Below are 21,898 nucleotides of genomic sequence, written 5' to 3' on the forward strand. Positions count from 1 at the left end.
CTCTCTCTCTCTCTCTCGCTCTCTCGCTCTCTCGCTCTCTCTCTCTCTCTCTCTCTCTGTCTCTCTCTCTCTCTCTGTACTTATATAGGCTATATTTTATATTAATAATAGAAACCATGAAGCCATATTGGAAATGTAGATCATTCTAATTTAATTAATTTCGATGCTACTTACAGAAATGGGGACACGGATAATGGCATTAAATTAGCATCATTTGAAACATCTGTTGCCGTTTAAGTTGTCTAATCTTTCCTCAATTAATGTTTCCTAAAGTCCTATAGCAGCAGAACATCGTTCATGTTAAATTCTTGGGGGTTTTTTAGGCCTTAGGCGGCTACCACATAAATAATGCTAATAATGATAACTATTATTATTAATTATGAGAACAATAAATAATTATTCGGAAGAGATTTTTACATTTATTCGCTTTCTCTTCACATTCATGTTATTTTCTCTGAGAAATAAACTTGTATATTAACAATGTATCAAACCATACTGTGAAAAAACATTTCTCTAAAATACTCAAATGTTTAATATGCAAACGGAAATTACAAACCAGATTATAGACCTGTCTAGGCGAAATATATTTACTCGTTTCGTTCACAGCGGCGAATAAACTAACTAGCCAACTAGTGTCTGTTAACGCGTTTAATTGAGTCACTGCACGACTCTAATTGCCTTATTGCGGCATCATAACTTTTAAAATAATCTTCCCACGTCGAAATCATTATGACATCACAGAGAGGATTTATTGAATTATTCGTTCGGCTTTTATGACGTGAATAAAAAAAAATACAAATTAAAAAAAAAAAAAAAGCTTATCAAAATTAGAATCCCTTGTCTTGTTTATTTATTTATTTAAATTTAGGTTCGTTTAAGCAGATTGTGCGTAAAGAGTTTTCTTAATTCCCTGACCAGTCCTCAACCATAACCGTAAATAAATTATAATAGGCATTTTAAAAATCAGAAACTCCCTTTCGTTTACACATTTTCACTATAAAAGAAAATGTAATATTTAACAACGTGATCTTGAATATTTCGTTTTGTACAGCCAAATAACCACAAGCTGAGTATAACTCATTGTCTGCAGCACTGCCAGACTATTGCCAAATAACAGTCTGGGAGAGGAGAGGGGGAGAATAAAGATGGAGGAATTAATATGTAGTGTTAATTAACAGGAAGGCAGTCTCAGCATCACCATGACAAAGTTTGATCAGAGGAAGTAGCCTATATTCCCACAGTATTGTGTGCAGTGTTTATAATGACTGCTTGGTGTTGTTGCCTTTTTTGCAAACACCTGAAAACGGAGGATTCAATCGCAGTGTCGATTTGTGTTTGTTGTGAAATCTATAGGGTCAGGTTTGACTTTCATTCTCTCGCCACGTGTCTTTTTTCCCCTTACATTTGGCATGTTTTTTTTTTTAGCAATTTTCTCAGGACTTTTTTTCTTTGTAAGTTCTACAGCTATAAGATATTTGTGACCCTGGACCACAAATAAGTCATAAGTGTCAATTTTTCGAAATTGAGATTTGTACATCATCTGAAAGATGAATAAATAATCTGTCCATTGATGTATGGTTTGTTATGATAGGACAATATTTGGCTGAGATACAACTATTTGACAATCTGGAATCTGAGGGTGCAAAAAAAATCAAAATATTGAGAAAATCGCCTTTAAAGTTGTCCAAATTAAGTCTTTAGCAATGCATATTACTAATCAAAAATTAAGTTTTAATATATTTACAATAGGAAATTTACAAAATATATTCATGGAACATGATCTTTACTTAATATCCTAATGATTTTTGGCCTAAAAGAAAAATCTATAATTTTGACCCATACAATGAATTTTTGGCTATTGCTACAAATATACCCCAGCGACTTAAGACTGCTTTTGTGCTCCAGGGTCACATTTGTATTTTTCTGTTTCTCAGATATGCCATTTTTAAGATACACTCTTAAAAATAAATCAAATTTAATGGAGGAACCGCTTTGGGTTTCCCAAAGAACCAAATATTTAAAAAAAGAACCATTTTTGAAGAACATTTTAATAATCTAAAGAACGTTTTTCCGCTATAAATTTACATGGATGTCCTTCATGGAACAAACAAACAATAAATAAGTAAATAAATAAACAGAACCTTTATTTTTAAGTGTATTTGTTTTGAGAATTGCATATTATTCTCAACAATATCTAATTCGCTGATGCACCTGTGAGAAATCTGCATTGTAAGAAGGAGCCGATCGATCTCAGCAGGTGTTGTAGGTCAGTTGGCCGATATTTTCTAGCCTTCCGATGGCTCGATGGCCATCTCTCCATATCAGAGTCGTGCAGACAATCAACAACTTCCTACATAAACACATGTGAATGCATGGGATGCAGACCAAATGGAAGGGCAAGAGAGGAAAGGGCCACCACGCAGTTTACATGTTACCCAACAAGCAACGCGCCGGTCCCCCTCAGTTCAGGATGCGACGCGAATCCTCCTCATGTCAGGCGAAATGTGTTGAAGCGAAAGGCTGCCTTCCGTAGCTCTCGGAGCAGTCCTGTCTGCTGTGTGTTTGTTTCGATGCCGGTTTGCGAGCCCCCCGATTCTGGAGCACGGATTTGGCAGTCACAGCAAGTGATGACAGAGGCATTGGTGAGATCGCACCCGGAACCCCAGAGGACGCTACCGTTTCTGAGGAGGCAGAAGAAAGGAAGGCCTCTTAGACCGTCTCAGGCTTGGCTTCGAGCTTGTTCAAGCCATGCGGGTTGCTGCTTCTATACACTCTTTAAAAATAAACCTTGCAAAATGAGCTTTTCGCAGTGATGCCATATAGAAGAACCATTTTTGGATGTCCAAAGAATCAACATCTTTTTCTTATTGTGAATAACATTTTATAATCTAAAAATCTTTTGTGCAATTAAAAGGTTCCATGGATTTTCCCAGCCAACCAAAATATGTTATAAAAACGTTTTTCCATGAAGCTATAAAAACATTATTTCTGAATGTTCTAAGACAAAAACAAAACATTTTTTGGTTCTGAGAATGTTAAGGGAACATCTATTTTGCAAACATTATGGGAACGTTACTTTTGAATGTTCTATGAATGTTCTGAAACAAATAGTAACAAAAACGGATTTCAGAAAAAAATATTTGCTCTAACGTTTTGAGAGCATCATTAAAGATTAAAGGTTCTTTATGGACCCATTGTTAGTCGCTTGCGACACCAAGGTGATAGGTTCGATTCTCAGCAGGCCTAGCTGTGCTCGCTGATCAAATGTATGTATTGCTAGGCGCACTGCGATCCATCCATCTCAGAAATGATTTTTTTTTTTCATGCAAATTTATTTATAACACGGTTGCGAGCTGGGATTGTGACACCGCTGACCTTTCGGAAGCAATAATGAAATAGTGATGCACCGCGTAGCTCTGTTTCCTGTTGCATTCAGATATGGCTTTTCCCTTTTGTTTCTAGGTGGTTAAAAGAGGAGAGAGATGCAATGCGCCACAAGGGTTAAGGCAGCATGAGAGAATCCATTCTCGGCTTAATGACCTAGCCTAGCTGGGTGAGGACGGCAGGGAACACGCTCTTGACTTGTACCGAATTTGCCAATTAACACCTCTGATAACAGGCAGCCTCAGAACATCAGGCGCGTTGGGAGGAGAGGCTCACATGCACTTTGTTTTTCATTCTTGGCCTGCTTCCTATGGCTGGCATGCGTGCATTTCAGCATCTTAAGGCCGCCACAGTCATTCATATCGCGCCGATCGCAAAGAACGCCGTGATCAGAATAGCAAAGATGGCTTCGAGAAACATGTTTTGTCCCTACAGCTGGAGAGATTTTTGGCTCCGGCTGCATCGAAGATATTCTTCGACTTCTTCTTTTTTTTCCCTTTCGTATTTCTCCGTTACTGATAGCGTTTGCTATTTTCACACTAGCCCATATGGCCGCTTTGCAGCCTCAATTAGATCCACAACTCTGGTTTCCAAGACACTCTCGTCTCTCTCTCTCTCCTTTTCTCTCTCAGGCCTGGCTCCCTCTCCCTCTTCCTCTCTTTTGTTGCTCATATTGAACAAATGAAGACTAACAGACTGATATCGTCTTGATCACAAAGTTAATTATTCAAAAATCTAGATCTTGACTCTGGTCTCCTTGGTTGAAGCACCCACTCCTCTCCAGCCTATTATTTTCTCACATGTTTATCAGACACCTAAACAACACCTTGGGCGGGTGTGAATTTTCAGGCCCCCAGTGAAATTCTCACCGGGCTCCGTCACTGTTTTTCCTCCGAGTCCATTTACAGGTAGGGGAGAGAGAGAGAGGGAGGGAGGCACCGCTGCCAGGTCCTAATGACTGGAAACCCATCTGAAACACCTTTTGGCCCGTGTGTCGCGCGCACGTCCTCACGTCACGCTGGAGAAATTGAATAGCCTACGTACACGCGACTACGTGGTTTCGCGATTCATTAGCAGCTATTCTAACGGAATGCGATCATCAAAGGAAAGATACATAATTGATAGAGGTTCACACCGCAGCCAAAGGTGATGCAATCTGTCTAGCAATGTTGGCAAATTTGTGCCTAGTACTACAACTAGAAGCATAGCACTCCGAGGTGCGAGTTGCGTTCGGATGAGGAGTGTGGGCCGCGCGGTTAACACTTCTTTTAAATGGGGCGCGCGGCCCGCTCACCTCCGAGGTTGCAAGATCGTAACTCTCCTCGTCCACGAGACGAGCAGAGAGAATGTGATCCGTGCTATGGAGGTCCAAACACCCGCATTCATTTATTTATGCAGTGCGAAGAAACCATCTGGCCGTGGAGAAATTGAAAGTGGATGTAATCTGGCAGGCGAGTTTATGACTGACACCTCATGCGGTATTAGTGGGAGGACAAAATCATTAATGTTCCTCTGAACCGGCACAGGCCATTAAAAGACTGACTATCAGAAACCTTCGATTTCTTGAAAGTCTCCCAAACAATGATGATTCACATAGGCTACATTCACAAAATACTACAGACCAGGTCAAATTTACTCTCAGTGAGTCATAAATTGGACATTGGATTTTATGGCATTTTATTTTGATTCCCGGAACTGCACTTTTTTGCCCCCCAAAAGACTCAAAAGTCAGTTTTTACAATCATATTTCACTGGTTTTGCATAGAGTTTTGAAATGCTCTATCCTCCAATCTCAAACTGTTCAGATCAGACTGAAATCTAGTCTTCATAATAAACTTTTGCATTTTGGAATAATACTCTGTCCTACTTCTTCCTCCTTTACCTCACGATGAATCACATGTGCTAATGTATTCACATGTCTGATGTCAGTAACACACAAAATGTTCAGGACGGCTCATTTTTGCAGTCTAGTTTCAGCAAATGCTCTTTTTCAGTGGTGAGTTTTAAGTTCTGAATGTTACAGTATGCTTCATAGTACAATGAACTGTTTCTGAAAAGATCAAGGAGATTTTAATTCCTCATGATATGTGCCTTATGCTTTTCTTTTTTTTAAATGAGGGATTCACTGATCAGGCCTTTTCAGTATTGTGAAGTCTGTCTTTGTACAACTTTAAATTAGACTGATTCAGATGAAGTTACTGATCTGGATTTACAAAAAGGCTTGTAATTTTTTCATTAGTGTGCTTTTTTTTTTTTTTACATCAAAAGTGTTTTAAAGAACAAGTAAAAAGCAAATAATTGAGTTATTTGGTGTCTCTCAATAAAGCAATAATCGAGGCTGTGTTATTTTGTGACTGTAATCACGGTTGTTGTTTTCTACAATATAGCACAACTTTCATATAGCATTTACTACAAAAAATATTAAAGACACAAATTGTCTTTTAGCCCTACATTTGATTTTATTCCGCAAATTAAGTGCCATTTTTCTGCTAGAAAATCTAGTAATAATCCTAAATCCTTTTTGAAAGAAACAGTCGATTTGTGCATATGCAAAAAATAAATTAATAAAAAAAAAATGAATGAATGAATACTGTTTTCTAAAATGGGTGGATCCTACATGGTAAGTTAATGCATCTAATATATTTTTAAAAATACATAGCAAAGTAAAGCAATTTGAGAAACAGATGCACTGATTATATAGACCGAATTCATTTGACTTTTTCCTTTTCTTAACGTCTTTTAATTTAGTGCACAACAAATTTGTTGCCTAATCTGCTCACACTCTCGTCTATCTAGGGATGAGCTAGTGCAATTCTCCGCTGGCTTTTCTGCGACAACAACCTGCAAAGTGCTCCCACAACCCTAATCTGCACGTCAGGGACCCCACACCTCCTGAGCACCCACGGCTTCTGTTGTTTTCCTGCGAGTTCTGCCTTTGTTCTATTGTGTTTGCATCCCATAGGTCACGTCAAATTCATCACACAGTCATTGGCTGTGTACACAATAGAGCGAGTGCATGTGCAAGAGGATGGAAATGAGAGTTGTGGTCGTTTCACTAGTCTTGCTGTTGTGGTGATGAACTGACTCCAGATATTAATGCCAAGTTTGGATTTAAAGCTGAGAAGCAGGTGTGAAAAGTACTGAGAAATCCATTATTTCACATCCGAAGTTCTTTTTAAGGACCTCTGATTTCTGTAAACCTAAATTAGCACTTTTCCGGTTCCTCTAACTGGTAGAGCATAAAGCTGGCAGTGCCAAGGTTGTGGGTTTGATTTCCAGGGAACAAAAATCTAGTATGAGTGACAAATGGAGCTCATGTGTAGTTCAGACAGACCACAGTGTGACAGATTGTAACTCCTCCCACTACAATTAAATAAGATATATGTTCATCCGTACTCACACTTTTCTCATGTATTTGTATAGCGCTTTTCACAATACATAGTTGCAAAGCAGCTTCACAGAAAATGAAAGTTTCTACATTACATTTAGTAGTTTATCTCAGTCAAGGTGATGTCAATATGGCAGAAATGTACAGTAAAATCATGCAGCTAGTTAATGACATGTATTCAAACAGAAACGGTGAACACAATTAACAGCAATGATTATATGTTGCGATCATTTGGTAGTTTTGTATGTTGGTTCAGGGTTGCTGTCATCTGAAGTCCTCAGAGGGGTTGGCGTCATCTCATCTCAGATCTTCGTAAGAGGCTGGATCCAGACTGAAGCTTGTGTAATCTCTAGTTTCTTCGGGATGCAGAAACAGAAAAAAAAAATTAGCGTAGCTGCTGTTCAAACCATTTCAAGCAAAGAATGATAATGTGCATTTGATCAGATATAACCAGAGTACAAGGTTATGAGATATATAATAATGAGAAAGCTTGGCTAAAGAGATGTGTCTTTAATTTAGATTTAAACAGAGAGAGTGTGTCTGAAACCCGAACATTATCAGGAAGGCTATTCCAGAATTAGGGAGCCAAATGCATAAAAGCTCTACCTCCTAGTAGACTTTGCTATCTTTGGTACTACCAAAAGTCCAGAGTTTTGCGACCTTAGGGAGCGTGATGGATTGTAGAAGACTGGTTAGGTGCGCAGGAGATAAACCATTTAGAGCCTTATAAGTGAGTAGCAATATTTTGTAACTGAACTTAATAGGTAGCCAGTGTAGAGATTGTAAAATTGGGGTGCTTGCCTTAGTCTGTTGCACAGACATGTGCTTACCCTCCTCCATCCCCAGCTCCTCCTTATACAGGCACATGATCACTTAGCATCTTGTCCACGGAAATCATCTATCAGCTAATCGTTGCTTAATCTTGTCCAGTCTCATTTACAGACCTGTATCACTTCTGCATGGCATTTTCTATCTGTTGCACATTTTAAAAAATTCAGGTAACTGCGTTAGGCTTCAGGGGTTTCAAACCTCAGTGAGGTTTGTTTGTGGACAGCTCAGAATCTGAACCCTTCAGACCAAAGCTTGCCGCCAAAATAATGTTCAGGACCTCTACAATAATCTTAATCAAACAGAGTGGTCCTGACTGAAATATACTTAAAGGAATAGTTGACCTAAAAATGAAAATTTGATAAAAATGTACTCACCCACAGGCCATCCGAGATATAGATGAGTTTGTTTGTTTATTAGCTGTTTGAGTCCAAGTCCATCTCCTGTTGTCTCTCTCTTGTGGATTATTGTGATGTTTTTATCAGCTGTTTGGACTCTCATTCTGACGGCACCCATTCACTGCAAAGGATCCATTGGTGAGCAAGTGATGCAATGCTACATTTCTCCAAATCTGATGAAGAAACAAACACATCTACATCTTGGTTGGCCTAGTGCATTTTCAGAAAATTGTAATTTTTTTCTGGTTAGGAGCAATGGTTATGTGCAAACTGAATTAGGTGAATTGCACTTTGAATTTGAATGTAAAGATTTAAAATGAACTGAAATTCAAAGAAATTCATATAACTAAAAATAATACATTTTTAAATGTATTATTGTGTAATTTTTTAATGATACAATTTTTAAATATAAAAAAAGAAGAAAAAACAACAACTAATATATAAAACAACTTCCTGTGTGTTGCAATTCAGTTTACACTGAAGAAAGGGAGCGAATTCTGAATTTTGCACAACCCCGAAACAAGATCAGTTATATGCATCGTGCATAATGTGCAAATTGTAATGCAATGCAAGTGTGGTGTGTGCAAGTGTGTAATGCAATGCAATGCAGTTTTCTCTTTCAGATCAACTACTGTCATGGCGGAGCCACAGTCTTGCTAAACAGGTGTGTTAAAGTCACATATTCTATAACAACTTATAATAATAATAACACATCTGGTTAAATGGCACAGACATTTAAAGGAAACTCTGTGCTTGTATTGTGTTGGCCAAATATTCACGTATGCATTTATGCACTTGCATGAAGTTTCTGATCTAATATGTCACACTGGATAAAAGCATCTACCAAATGGATACAGTATATAGTATATAACTATTCTATATATTAACATTTAATAATGTAGCATGCATTCTAGCAGCATTCAAGTGCAACTGGCATAAAATATATAAAAGCAAAAATAAACGTAATAGAGGTATTAAAATGTCTGTGCCTGCTTTATATTTTTAGGTTAGAATGATTGCAGATATCTGAACGGCACACAGACGCTGGACAGCTATCAAACACGGCTTATGTTAGAGCCATCCAGAAATCTCAGCTCCTCAGCCATGATGGCAGAAAGAGAGAGAGAGAGATGTGTGCTGGCAGCCTCTTCCATCTGCATTACTAAATCATACACTGTCTCTCTACAGGGACAAATAAAAACCTCAGTGCTGAATATTTCAGCAACGGCTTGGATTTCATCATGTGTAGGCCTGACAATATTGATAGAGGAGCCAAAAAGATGCTAAACCTAAAGCCAATGACATGAGACTGGTTTAGTAGCCTCAGTATTAGTAATGCAAGAGCAGTTTTTAATCATTAATTTATTTTTACCCTTGTGTGGCAGCACTGTATTTATATTTCTCAAATGTTCTGTAAGCATTCAAATGTGGCAGTTAATTCAACCTGAATCGCTTAATGTACAGAATCCATTCAATCTTAATTTTTTAGATTGTCCATGTTAGAAATTATAAAGTTTACAAAAATAATAGACATTACATCTCAGAAATCTATGATTAAAGTTTGAAGATCTGCCATTGATTTCCCCCATTTGAATTTTTTTTTTTTTTGCATACTAAATTTTGATTGGTTTTGACTTTCATTTAACCATGCAGTAACTACATTGTAAAACCTTTTTTTGAAGTTGTGAAAAGGTTGTGATTACATTTTGTAGCCTAGCTCATTAATATGACATATATTTCTTAACATTTTTTAAAATAATAAATACATAATTTCACAGTGTTGTGTTGTTGGGAAGTCGTGGCCTAATGGTTAGAGAGTCGGACTCGTAATGTTGCAGAAACATTTGCCGTTATCAAAATGTTTTTATCACATTCATCTTTAAAAGAGTTATCAATAACATAAAATGTGTAGTAATGAGAGAAATAGACAGAAATTGAGATTAAAGGAATAGTTCACCCAGAAATGAAAATTTGTAGATGAGTTTGTTGAGTTTGTTTCTTCATCAGAACAGATTTGGAGAAATTTAGCATTATTGCATCACTTGCTCACCAATGGATCCTCTGCAGTGAATGGGTGCCGTCAGAATGAGAGTCCAAACAGCTGATAAAAACATCACAATAATCCACACCACTCCAGTCCATCAATTAACATCTTGAGAACTGGAAAGCTGCATGTTTGTAAGAAACAAATCCATCAATAAGATAACCGTAGCTTCCTGTATCCATAATATTGCATTCTCCATGCAGTGAAAAAGTCATCTTGTCTGAATCAGGAGAGAAATATGAACAGATCAAGCACCGTTTACAAGCCAAAATAGTCCAAACCAGTTCTAAACAAATATGTCAGTGGATTTTGACGTGAGAGACAACAGGAGATTGACTTTTTCTCTGGAGGAAGCGTTATTATCACAAGACATTAACTGATGGACTGGAGTGGTGTGGATTACTTGTGGATTATTGTGATGTTTTTATCAGCTGTTTGGACTCTCATTCTGATGGCATCCATTTACTGTAGAAGATAACATACCATTAACAATTTTAATTTAAATTCCCTATTTGCAGTGCACTGAAGTTGAATCTCAGTATCAGAGCATCTCAGAGCAACACTCAGCACTGACATCTGCCAGACTCTGATCTCGCTGGGATGGAAAGCGTATGAACTCTGGAGGTTATTGATCGATCTGTCTCTGAAGGCCCTGTCATGTCACCTCTGCGTTCTGGTGATAACTCGTTGTGGTGAGATTTGGCTCCTGTAAGATGAATGTTGTCTCTATGACATATATGTCACCTGAACCCCATGTCTGCTGCTGCAGGTGGCCTGAAACCTGATTGCAAAGCCTTATGGTGAAATGCAAGTCTTTGAGGCTGTTTTCACACTTAGTTCCATTGCTTGGTCCGGACCGGAGTTTGATTCCACCCCTACCCAAGCAGGCCTCTTTTTACATTGTATTATTTGGGTCAATGTCACTTTTGCATCATCAACATACAAAGTACTATCATGAGTTTTGCCTATAAAATTGCATTTAAAAGGTCTGCACCAAAAGCTCTAGTGTGAAAGCAGCTTGAAAAAAATGTTTGCATATGTGTTCTCTTTGTACATATATGCATGCATGTAGTATTTATGTGCACTTTCTTACAACTGTTTATCCAATAAGTGTACTGTAAAAACGTGATGAAAGGGTCGTGATATTTTAATTCTGTAGCACAAATAGCAGAGTATGCCAAAGTCATGGGTGAACTGATAAAACTTATATCTTGCATGCAATGTAAGTTTCCTTAGATAAAAGTGTTGCAAATGCATAAATGTAAATGTATGCAGACATGCTTGTATGAACTTGTACACCATCGATTATCCGCTTTTGCATGTCTAGCATGTGAGCATGTCTTTGGCAGTTAAGTGAGCACATTCAAACTGTATATTGTGCATTTTTTCAGTCTTAGGTGTCCCATGCATGCAAATGCACACATGCATATCTGCGTACATTTAGCTTTTATGCATTCGCAAGACACTTTTATCTAAAGCGACTTATATTGCTTTCAGTGTTTTATCAGTTCATGCATTTCCTGGGAATCGAACCCATGAAAGTAGTCCAAATTCACTAAATATCCCTAGTGGTTATTTTGAACATTAATCTTAAGTTTACAAAAAAACTAAATCAATAGCACACCAAAGACTGATATATGCATGCATTTAGTATTCATGTGATCACCTCAAATGTTAATGTGCTTGTGCACCATTGATTATCTAGCATGTTTAGCTTTGTCTTCGGCAAGTAACTGAACATACAGACTCCATTCAAACATCATTTTATGGATAATTTCAGTCTAAGGTGTGCAGTCTATTTTGGTTTTTATAAACTTAAGGTTAAAGCAGTGTAGGTCACCTTAGATATGTGTTGCAAATGCATAAATGTAAATGTATGCAGACATGCATGTGGGCAATTGTTCTATATGTGCATATATGCATGCATATAGTATTCATGTGCTTGCTTAACGTTTATGCAAGTGCACCATCGATTATCTGCATTTTATCACATCTAGTGTGTTAGCATGTATGTGTGTGCTCATGCATGCACGCATAAGAACAGGAATAGAGTGAACTCTAATCTGTTCGAGCACCTCAACTGTTCAACTGTGCCCTTCAACAGTTGTCATTTGCTTCTTCAAATACCTTTGTCATCGAAGAGAGATTAAAAAATGCCTCAAATGAATGCGAACAAAGGCACAGCAGAGGAGCAACACAGTGCAAATTGCCTGATGATGAGGTGGCTAATCCCACTGCTAGTTTAATTGATACTTAAAGGCCTGCTATCCGCTCTGAAGTGCTGAGAGGCTACAAACCGCCTCGGCCAAGGTGTGGTAACAGGGTGAGTAACTGCAAGCGAGTTCTCTGTCAGCTAATGCTCTCTTGCCTTCCTCTGCAGTCTCAGCTCGCTCCTGTTTGCACTAGTGCATAAAAGAGACGTTTTAATCACTGTCTATTGTTTTGGGCTTTCTTTTCGCAACTCTGTGATACCTCAGACCTTGTTTGTCCGCTTTATACCAGTTGTCTCAGACGGTGTCTTGTCATTCGGAGGGCGGTATGAGTCTAGGGTGTTGTTGTGTGTTGACAGGCAGAGCTGGGCAGTGTTACCTGTGGAAGTTTGCATGCACAAATGAGCAGAATGGTTTCGGTCAGTGACATACATAGTCATTCTGGAAGCAATGCAGATGGTTCAAGGTAAGTTTTGTGGTTCTTCTGTCATGCTTAAAGGTGAAGTATGCAATGCCACTTGCAGCAGAAGTGCAAAATTTCAAGCAATCCACACATCTTCCAATATTCGGAAGTCAGATTGCTCCAAAAAAAAAAAAAAAAAACTGCAATGCAAAATATTACCAATTTGACTGCACTGACACTATTGGATGAGATCAAAACTTGAACTGAATTGAGCTGAATGAAGACACAATTGTCTTCTTAAGAGCTGTTTTACAGCTGAATCGAGTTGAAACATAATACATTTTGCAATATCGACACTGTTTTTGTTATTATACTAAACTGACTTGCTTTTATGGCTGAGGTGCTTATAGCTAAATCGAACTTGTTTTATAAGGTTTGATTAGCTTTACACAGTTATTGAACCAAAATGAATCAACACTGAAGAGACTTCAGCTGAATTATGACACTATTGTCTTTTTTTAAAGCTGCTTTTAGAACAGAATTTGAGTTTGTCTCATATTTGAAGAAGTTTGCATCATTGGTTATGTTATTTTTCTTTGAAGCTGCTTTTAAACAATCTGTATTGTATAAAGCGCTATACAAAATAAATGTCACTAGTGGTGCAATAAATGCAAGCTTGCTCAACAAACTGAAACTGTATTTATCTACATAAGGTGGACAAAATGCATCACCAGAGCACACTTTTGGCAGCAAAATAATCATCACAATGTCCTCATATGGCGTTCGGTCGCTGGAGCGGAAGTTGCATCCAATTTGACGAGTGTTTGTTTGAAGCGTGCAGTGAAGGTAAGTTTCTGAAATAAGCACTTGATTCTGTCTTCCCCTTCCCCCACTCTCTCAACTTCAAGAAGACTTTCTCCCACTAGAATTCTGGAATTATCATTAACCTTTCCTTTGGTCCCCCTCCCTCCTCCTTGCCAGGCTGTATCTCCTGTTCTGTTTGGTTCCTGGCCCCATATGCCACTTTCCTATTTCCTGGCTGTAGACAGCAGGGAGTAGCTCTATTATCACCTCCACTGAGCTGTCTTTGAATGTGAGAGGCAATTCCATTTCACTTTGCCACGGGGAGGAGGAGGCAGGCGTACTACCCAGCTCAAAGAAATTGGCTAAGGGTTCATTTTTATAGATGGAGTGCAAGGAGAACACTTTTCCTCTTGTGTTACAGAGGATTTCAAATGTACTGCACTAATGCCACGATTGCTATTGTGAAAATTGCTCAAAATGGGTTTTGACAGGTGCACAAACTGTTTGTTTGCATCGGAGAGGTGTCATTGCATTTAATATTGCACATCCAGCCATTTATTCATATATATGTGTTTCTAGCATTGCTATATGATTGATACATGATCCATTTTTTAATATTCACTTTGGTTTGTTTTTGAATCATAACATGCTTTATGCATGCATTTGAGTTGCACAGACTTAATTTTGTGCATTACAGAGGATTTTGAATGTACTACACTAATGTCATGATTGCTATTGTGAAAATTGTTCAATATTAGATTTGAGAGGTGCACAGATCAAGACTGTTTGTTTCAGAGAGGTGTCATTGCACTTAAATATTGCACACCGAGCCATTTATTTATAAATGTATGTTTCTAGCATTGCTACATGATTGATGCACGGTCCATTTTTGAATGTTCACTTTGGTTTGTTTGATTCTTCCATTGTTTGTTTGAATCAAAACATGCTTTATGCGAGTATTTCAATTAGTTATGATAGATGCCATGATTGCTATCATGAAAATTGTTCAATATTAGTTTTTACAGGTGCACAAGACTATTTGTTTGCATCAGAGAGGTGTTATTTGCATTTAAATATTGCACATCTTGCTGTTTATTTATATGTTTAACTTTCTAGCATTGCTATATGATAGGTAAAAAGACCATTTTTTAATTTTTACTTTGGTTTGTTTGATTATTCCATATTCCTAGTTCAAATACATGTTTTATGCAAGTATTTGAGATTTGCAGTCTGGATTTTGTGCATTGTTACATGTCTGAAATATACATAAATATAATATATATATATAAAACTGCAATTGATGTACACATTGCATTCTCGCCATTGCCACAAGATGCGCTATAGCAACTATTAGCACTTAAGCATAAATTAATCTAGTAAATTAAACTGTCTCAATTATAACACAAACATTTCCTATCATGCATTTGAGCGCTGATGCTTGGTGCAACCTCAGGAATGCAAAAATGCACATTAAGTTTGTACAACAAAACTGCATGGCTGTAATGCATTGACTAAACATTTTCATCTATGTTTGCGTACTTGCGTAAAGTATGTTTCTGACCAAAGTATCTCAGATTCTTTCAACCTGGTGCTTTGCAGTGGTGCTTTCAGTGTATTTTTTTGTGATGCAACAATGCTATTCTACATAAGCATGCATGATGTACATTGAACTGCAATTGAGACTTTCAATGCAAAATCTTGAATGCCATCCATTAATTGTTTGGTGCATTACTGTTTTATATTACGTGCAATTCTGAAAACCAGTCAAAGCTTGGACAGCTAGAACTGAACATATATATATATATTCTGGAATCCGTTGCTTACTGTGGAAAATCAGCACAACACAGAGGCTAGAAAGGTTTTTCTATCGTTTAGGGTCTGGGCAAATATGTTGAAATCCTCTAAGGAGGCTGATGAAAAATGCACCCGCTTTGAGCCGTTGCTTGTCTTAAGCTAAAATTTATGTTTTATAAATAATTTCGACCCTGCAAACATCAAAGGCCACAATCACAGCGACTCAGTGATATTCATTTGGCATAAGTCAGTTTCATTTTTGCGAGCTTTTCATCTGAAATGGCTTAAAAAGTAGACTTGCTCTGAATCTTTCATGACTTGGGGCTTGCAGGGGACAGTGGCTGATGTTCTTCACTTGTAGACGTCTGACAGCGCGTGGCAGCATCAACAACAAAATGGTCACAAACCCCTGTTGCACTTCCTGGGTCATACGGCCTGATAAATATTTCAGGGGACTAGCGACACACTGAGCGACTGATAACAGGTCAGATGAAGGTGATAAAAGTTGGTTTTAGTTGGGACATTAAGCCATTTCTTCAGTGTGCGATATTATGTCTTCACCATCGTTTAGCCCTGTATTACACATCAGTGATTTAGCTTCGCATCGCCTGTACAGTGGGTCGACTGACAGTGCGATAGATGTGATAAATAAATGTATCTGTGCATCTTAACTGCTGTGATGAATATCAAACTGCTGTATAGTAATAAATAGCATGTTATAAAGTATACAATAATACAGTACTTTTGATTTAATTTAATTTTTAATGTTTTTTCAATGATAATGATAATATTAAATATTTAATGATATTCAAAATATTCAGGAAAAGTCTAAGTATCTAAATCGCAAAAGTAAATTGATCTTGTTTTTAAGGATGTTTATATATTTTTGAATTTGGCAAAGAAAAACAGTTTTCAGCTCAGCTTCTTTGTTCTTTCAGAACACAACAAAAAATACTGATTAAAAAAAATATATATTTTTTTCAGAATGTCATATTTATGTTGGATATTTGTAGGTGCTCTCTAGTTTTTAAAACATAACCAGTATAATCTATTCACTATTTAAAAATAGCAAATGCAAGACTATTCAAGACTATTCAACAAGTCAAGGTGCACATTGTTTTGTTTTTTTTTTCTTCATGGTGCATCACCTCTAGAGTGATTTGCTACAGAGAAAGTTAAAAATAGAGCAAGCCGAATGCTGCAAGCAACAGATATTTATTTAAATGCATATTTTATTAGAATTCTTAATTAAAATGCGAATTAATTTGGTGTGCATTGGTCTGTTATTGCATATTATGTGGACATCATAATTAGACCAGGTTCAAGTTCAGCAAAGCTATACTGTCGCAAAGTGAACCGAACAGACCTTTTGCCTACCTGAAAGGCCACTGTCCTCATTAGCCTTGCTTTTGTGGTGTCAGGTGTGGAAAATAAAGCCAATAAATTGCTCTAATTTACTCTCTCCAATGCACCTTTTGTATTAAAGAACTTTTATTGATTTACTTTAATTAGGTGCATTTGTTCAATCAACACCTCTTAAAAACTTGGGGAACTTATTGTGCGTAAAAGTCAATGTTCACTTGTAAATAACAGGATGTTGCATGCATAATAATATTGCAGACTGACTTGAGTCAACCACAAAGATAATTGGGTGAAACGCCAATCAGGGCAGCATAAATGTCGATTTTACATCAATTCAAGAGCAAAAAGGGATATTCAAAGGGCCAGGTAAATCTGGCTCCTTTAGGCAGGGCTAGATATGACAAGGAGAACATCAGTGACACCTGAACAGGAGACCTAAAAGGACATCAATAATGAGAGGTGTGGGAGTGCATCTCAAGGGACGACATGGGCCCGGAGTCGTCTGCACAGAGGCTAATAAGGGTTTAAAAGCCACAACTGTCCACACAGCCCACGCCAGCCCACCAGCCGTCTTTCTTTTCCAAAGAGCTGCCTGATGCTTTCTGACAGGCCTCAGCTGCAACCGCGGGGGACCGCGGCGGTCAGTGGTTATGTCAGCATCAAACAATGCAGCCTGCGTCTATTAAAGAGCCGAGGCGTTGATTAGAACGTGCCCTCTGAATATTCTCCCAATTCAACAAAGAAAGACGTCATATTTCGGCTTGACTTCTTCGTATGAATTTCATCTGGCATCTGGCAAACAACTTATAAATAACTCAAGGGCCATCTTAAATGCATTCCCATGAAATTTTTAGTGACACTGTAATGTAAGCCACTACCTGTCATGAATGGCAAATAACCTCAGCCTCTCGCCGTGTTTGTCCATCAGCTCACCGCCTTCCTCTTGTATTCTCCAAAGAAAGCAATCTCTTCTGACTGGGACGGCCTTCTCTGTCCCTGTATCCAGGCTGGCAATAATTTCGTTGTCATTTGCTGTGCGGTGACCACATCATTGATGTGACAGTGCCGGGCATTAGGTAAAGTCCCCAGACTAGTGCTCACTTACAGAAGCTGCCTCAATCTGTCATTGACAGTGATTCGATTAGACCTGGCTGGCAAACACGTTCCTTGGTGACAGGACCTCTTGAATTGTGCGGTCCTTAACCAACCTTCAGGAACTTTAATATGTGATTTTTTTTTTACATTTACATTCATGCATTTGGCAGACACTTTTATCCAAAGTGACTTACAGTAGATTGAATTAAAAGTATACAGTTTATCAGTTCATGCATTCCCTCAAATCAAAACTCATGACCTCGGTGTTGAAGCAGCCTGAAAATGCATTCATTTCTCAAATGATTTTGTCCTCGTCTCAATTTAGTTCGCTTCGGATGCATTGTATTTCAGTTTGATTGGCATGTTCATAGGCATTGCATGACTAATGAATGCCATTGTGAAGAATCTGGAATTTAGGTATAGGTTGCATCGGGTGTATTTTGTTTCAATCTGATGTTGGCATTGCACAACTAATAAATGCAGTGGTGAAGAATCTGCAGTGTGACAATCCTCAAAAACTTGCATATGTGATTTGATATTTTGTCCTTGGCATTGTCTTGATTTAAGTCGCATCAGATGCATTGTGTTTCAGTCCGATGATTGGCTTGTTCATTAGGTGATTGTTGGCATTGCACGACTAATAAATGCAGTGGTGAATATCCTGCAAGAACTTTAATATGTGATTTGCACGTATTAATATTTCGTCCTTTGCATTGTCTTGATTTAGGTCACATCGGATACATTGTGTTTCAGTCTGATGTTTGGCTTGTTCATCTAGGCATTGTATGACTAATAAATGCCATGGTGAAGAATTTGTGATGTGACCCAACCTTTTAAAAAAAACTTCAATATATAATTTTCATATTTTGTCCTTGGCATTGTCTTGATTTAGGTTTAAAGGGGTCATCGGATGCAAAATTCACTTTTGTTGTTGTTTGAACATAAATGTGTGTTGGTAGTGTGTGTACACATCCATCCTATAATGATAAAAATCCACCCAGTGGTTTTTTAAAAATCCCTATTTTAAAAAAAAACCCTTTCTCAAATCAGGCTGTTCTGAGATTCCTGTCAGAATGACATAGTTCTGCACAGGCCCCTCCCACGATGGTTGATTGACAAGGCCGTCTTACCTTAGACCCGCCCTGAGTGAGCTGTGAGCTGTCCGCCATTGTGTGGACTCCGGTGCAGGGGAAGACAAGAATGTCTCCGATTAAGCGATTGAGGTGTTTTGTTGGCAGTCGTCATTTACTCCCGACATCTGAGCCGCTGAAGACACAGAAGATTAACATAGGGTGACCATACGTGCCATTTTCGCAGGACGCGCCCTGGCCAGGATTTCTATATTGCCTAAAATATCTAGGTTTTGGCTTTGTTTGCGTGTGCAGACCAATCGGTGTATGACATCAAAATATCTCGAGAGCATTTTGAAAGCATAAGGAACCGTCTGTATGGTATTTTGATGTCATACACCGATCGGTCTGCACACCTAGATATTTTAGGCAATATAGAAATCCTGGCCAGGACGCGTCCTGGGAAAATGGCACGTATGGTCACCCTAATTAACATTACTTTCGTTTTTTAAGGAAATGCACCAATCCCCGATCTGCCTAAATGCGTTTAAGTTCGGGCAAATAATTCGTGATCCAGCTTCATTTACACAAGAAGTGAGTATAACGGGTTTTTTATGAATCTTTGCAAATTTTCCTAATACATGCTAGTTAGCAAGTTCCAAGGCAAAAGTAAACAGTAGCATCATGAGAACTGCTCGTCACCCCACGGAAAAGAGGGGCGGGGTGAGCAGAGCTCATTAGCATTTAAAGCAACATGGACTAGAATAGCGTGCTGAAAACAGAGCTGATTTTGACATTGTAAACATTTTTTTTTTTTACACTACCATTGAGTAATTTTAACCAAAGTATGTTATAGACTTTTCATTAAGACCCTAAAGAATCATACCAACTTGTGGAAAATGGGCATCCGATGACCACTTTAAGTTTCAATCTGATGTTTGACTTATTCATCTAGGTGGTTGTTGGAATTGCAGGACTAATAAATGCTGTGGTGAAGAATCTGTGACGTGACCCGACCTTCGAGAACTTTAATATGTGATTTTCAGGTAATAATATTTCGTCCTTGGCATTGTCTTGATTTAGGTCGCATCAGATGCATTGCATTGTGTTTCATCCATGTTCATCTAGCATTGCACGACTAATAAACGCCGTAGTGAAGAATCACGACTTGACCTTGGGTAAACACCTCCAGATTGATGTCATCTATACAAGCTGTTTTCGCAGGTGAGGCTTCATTAGAGGTTCTTTTAATATTATCACCTCCAGGTCATTAGATTATCATCTTCTCAGGATCTTCTTGCCAATCCCAGTTTGGTTTATAATAGAAAAGCATTTAGTGAAATTCGTTAGAGACGCATACGTGCAACGCAAACACAACAGCTGCTCGCGTGGGTCAGCGCAGTATGTTTGTACCCACCTGAAGAGTGGAAAAGCTCTCCATCCAACACAATGACTCCCTGAGGGAGCGGCTGGCCTTACCGTTCCTAATCACGACGGGCCCTCGGCGATTGTGGCCACTGACTGTGCTAATAAGTGCAAAGTACAGGGGGCTAATACACAACAAAAGGAGGAAAAAAACAAGTAGGGGGAGAAAAACAAACTCTTCAGACAGGCGCATGCACGGTTAATTCAACAATAAGGCCTCGGAATAATGCCTGCTGGTAGCCTATTAAAGAGGAGGAGAAAGGGAGGAAAAGCAAATAATCTGGTAATGAGGATGAGAAGATGGCCGCTTGCCCTGCTGGTAGGGTGCAGGCAAGCCCGTGCATGCATGTTTCAGGAGAATAGATTACTGGACCCCATTGCCCTGTTATAATGACCCTTCTTGTTAACCTCGGAGATGGAAGCCTCTTCATTAGATCTCAGAGCAACTCACCTCTGCCTGCATCCCCTTTCCGGGAATAATTGTGCATTTTTATCCTAACCAGCCTTTCTAAGTGAGGAGAAAATATTTATTTTGTTGTTGACGCCACCTAATCAAACTCTATGGTATTTTGGCGCAAATTCATCTGTCACTTTGTAAAATGGCTAAAACTAAAACAATATTTGGCCCAGTGTTTGTTGCATGTGTTATGCTGGTAAATCACACTTGTGGTGTTATGCATTTACAAAATTGTCAATTTTCCTATTCATGTTAATAATTGTGCATATTGTTGGGCCTGTGCTGTTAATGGGAATATTAATCAATTTAAGTGCATGTCTATGAATCAAACCCATTTGAGAACCACTGATGTAACTTTTGTTTTTGATAGCTTTTTTTGTTTACAGACAGTTCTTTAAAAAAAAGTTTAAACATGATTCTGCGATGTTAAGTGTGTTTTTGCGCCATTTAAAGGGCCAGAACTCGAGGGATAACGTGACGCGGTGCTACAGCGAGGTCTCCGAGACTCATCATCAAAGACTTCAGCGGTGCTTTCTAATCGGTCGTGGGGAGAGTCGGTTGTGCCAGTGAGACAGGTGTGATGAACTGATAAGAAGAGCCTATTTCAGGCTGCTGAGGGGGAGGACGATGTGACTCCTTTCAGATGAGCGCTGGGATGCTGACATACGTGTTACTCTAGAATAAGACAATACTGAGAGGTGATTAGGTTAAACTTTGAAAACGAACTGTTAGCTATGATTTGTGTGGAAAATAAATACACGCCACTAGCCATCGCGTTTTTTTAAAGCGTTCAACAATTGCAACATACTTTCCCCTACTTGCGCTGCAATGCATTATTTTCTCCCCTCGAATAAAGACGTTCTCGTTATAGCCAACACACACTTCTGTTATAAAGACTGGATATTTGAGGAAACAGACGCGTCCTTATGTGGAAAGAGAGATCGAGAGTCATTTGAATCTCATTAAATGTATGTCTTCATGAAAGGTTCTTTAAAAACTCGCTTGGCTCAAATCCACAAAGCTCTGAAGTGTCCATCAGCCAACTAAACATGATTTATTTGGCTTGCGAATCAGTTGGGACATTATAAGGTGCACTGAAGTCCACTGTATCACCTGTGTGGCTAAATATGGCATGTAGACTTTAATACAAGAAGATTTCAAATATCGAGATGAAGGGAAATAATGCAAGGAGCTTGTTATTGACTTTATGTTTCAGGTCCTCTGTGATTTGTGTGT

This window comes from Sinocyclocheilus anshuiensis, unplaced genomic scaffold (assembly GCF_001515605.1).
Source record: "Sinocyclocheilus anshuiensis isolate Anshui unplaced genomic scaffold, SAMN03320099.WGS_v1.1 scaffold3609, whole genome shotgun sequence".
Classification (NCBI taxonomy): Eukaryota; Metazoa; Chordata; class Actinopteri; order Cypriniformes; family Cyprinidae; genus Sinocyclocheilus; species Sinocyclocheilus anshuiensis.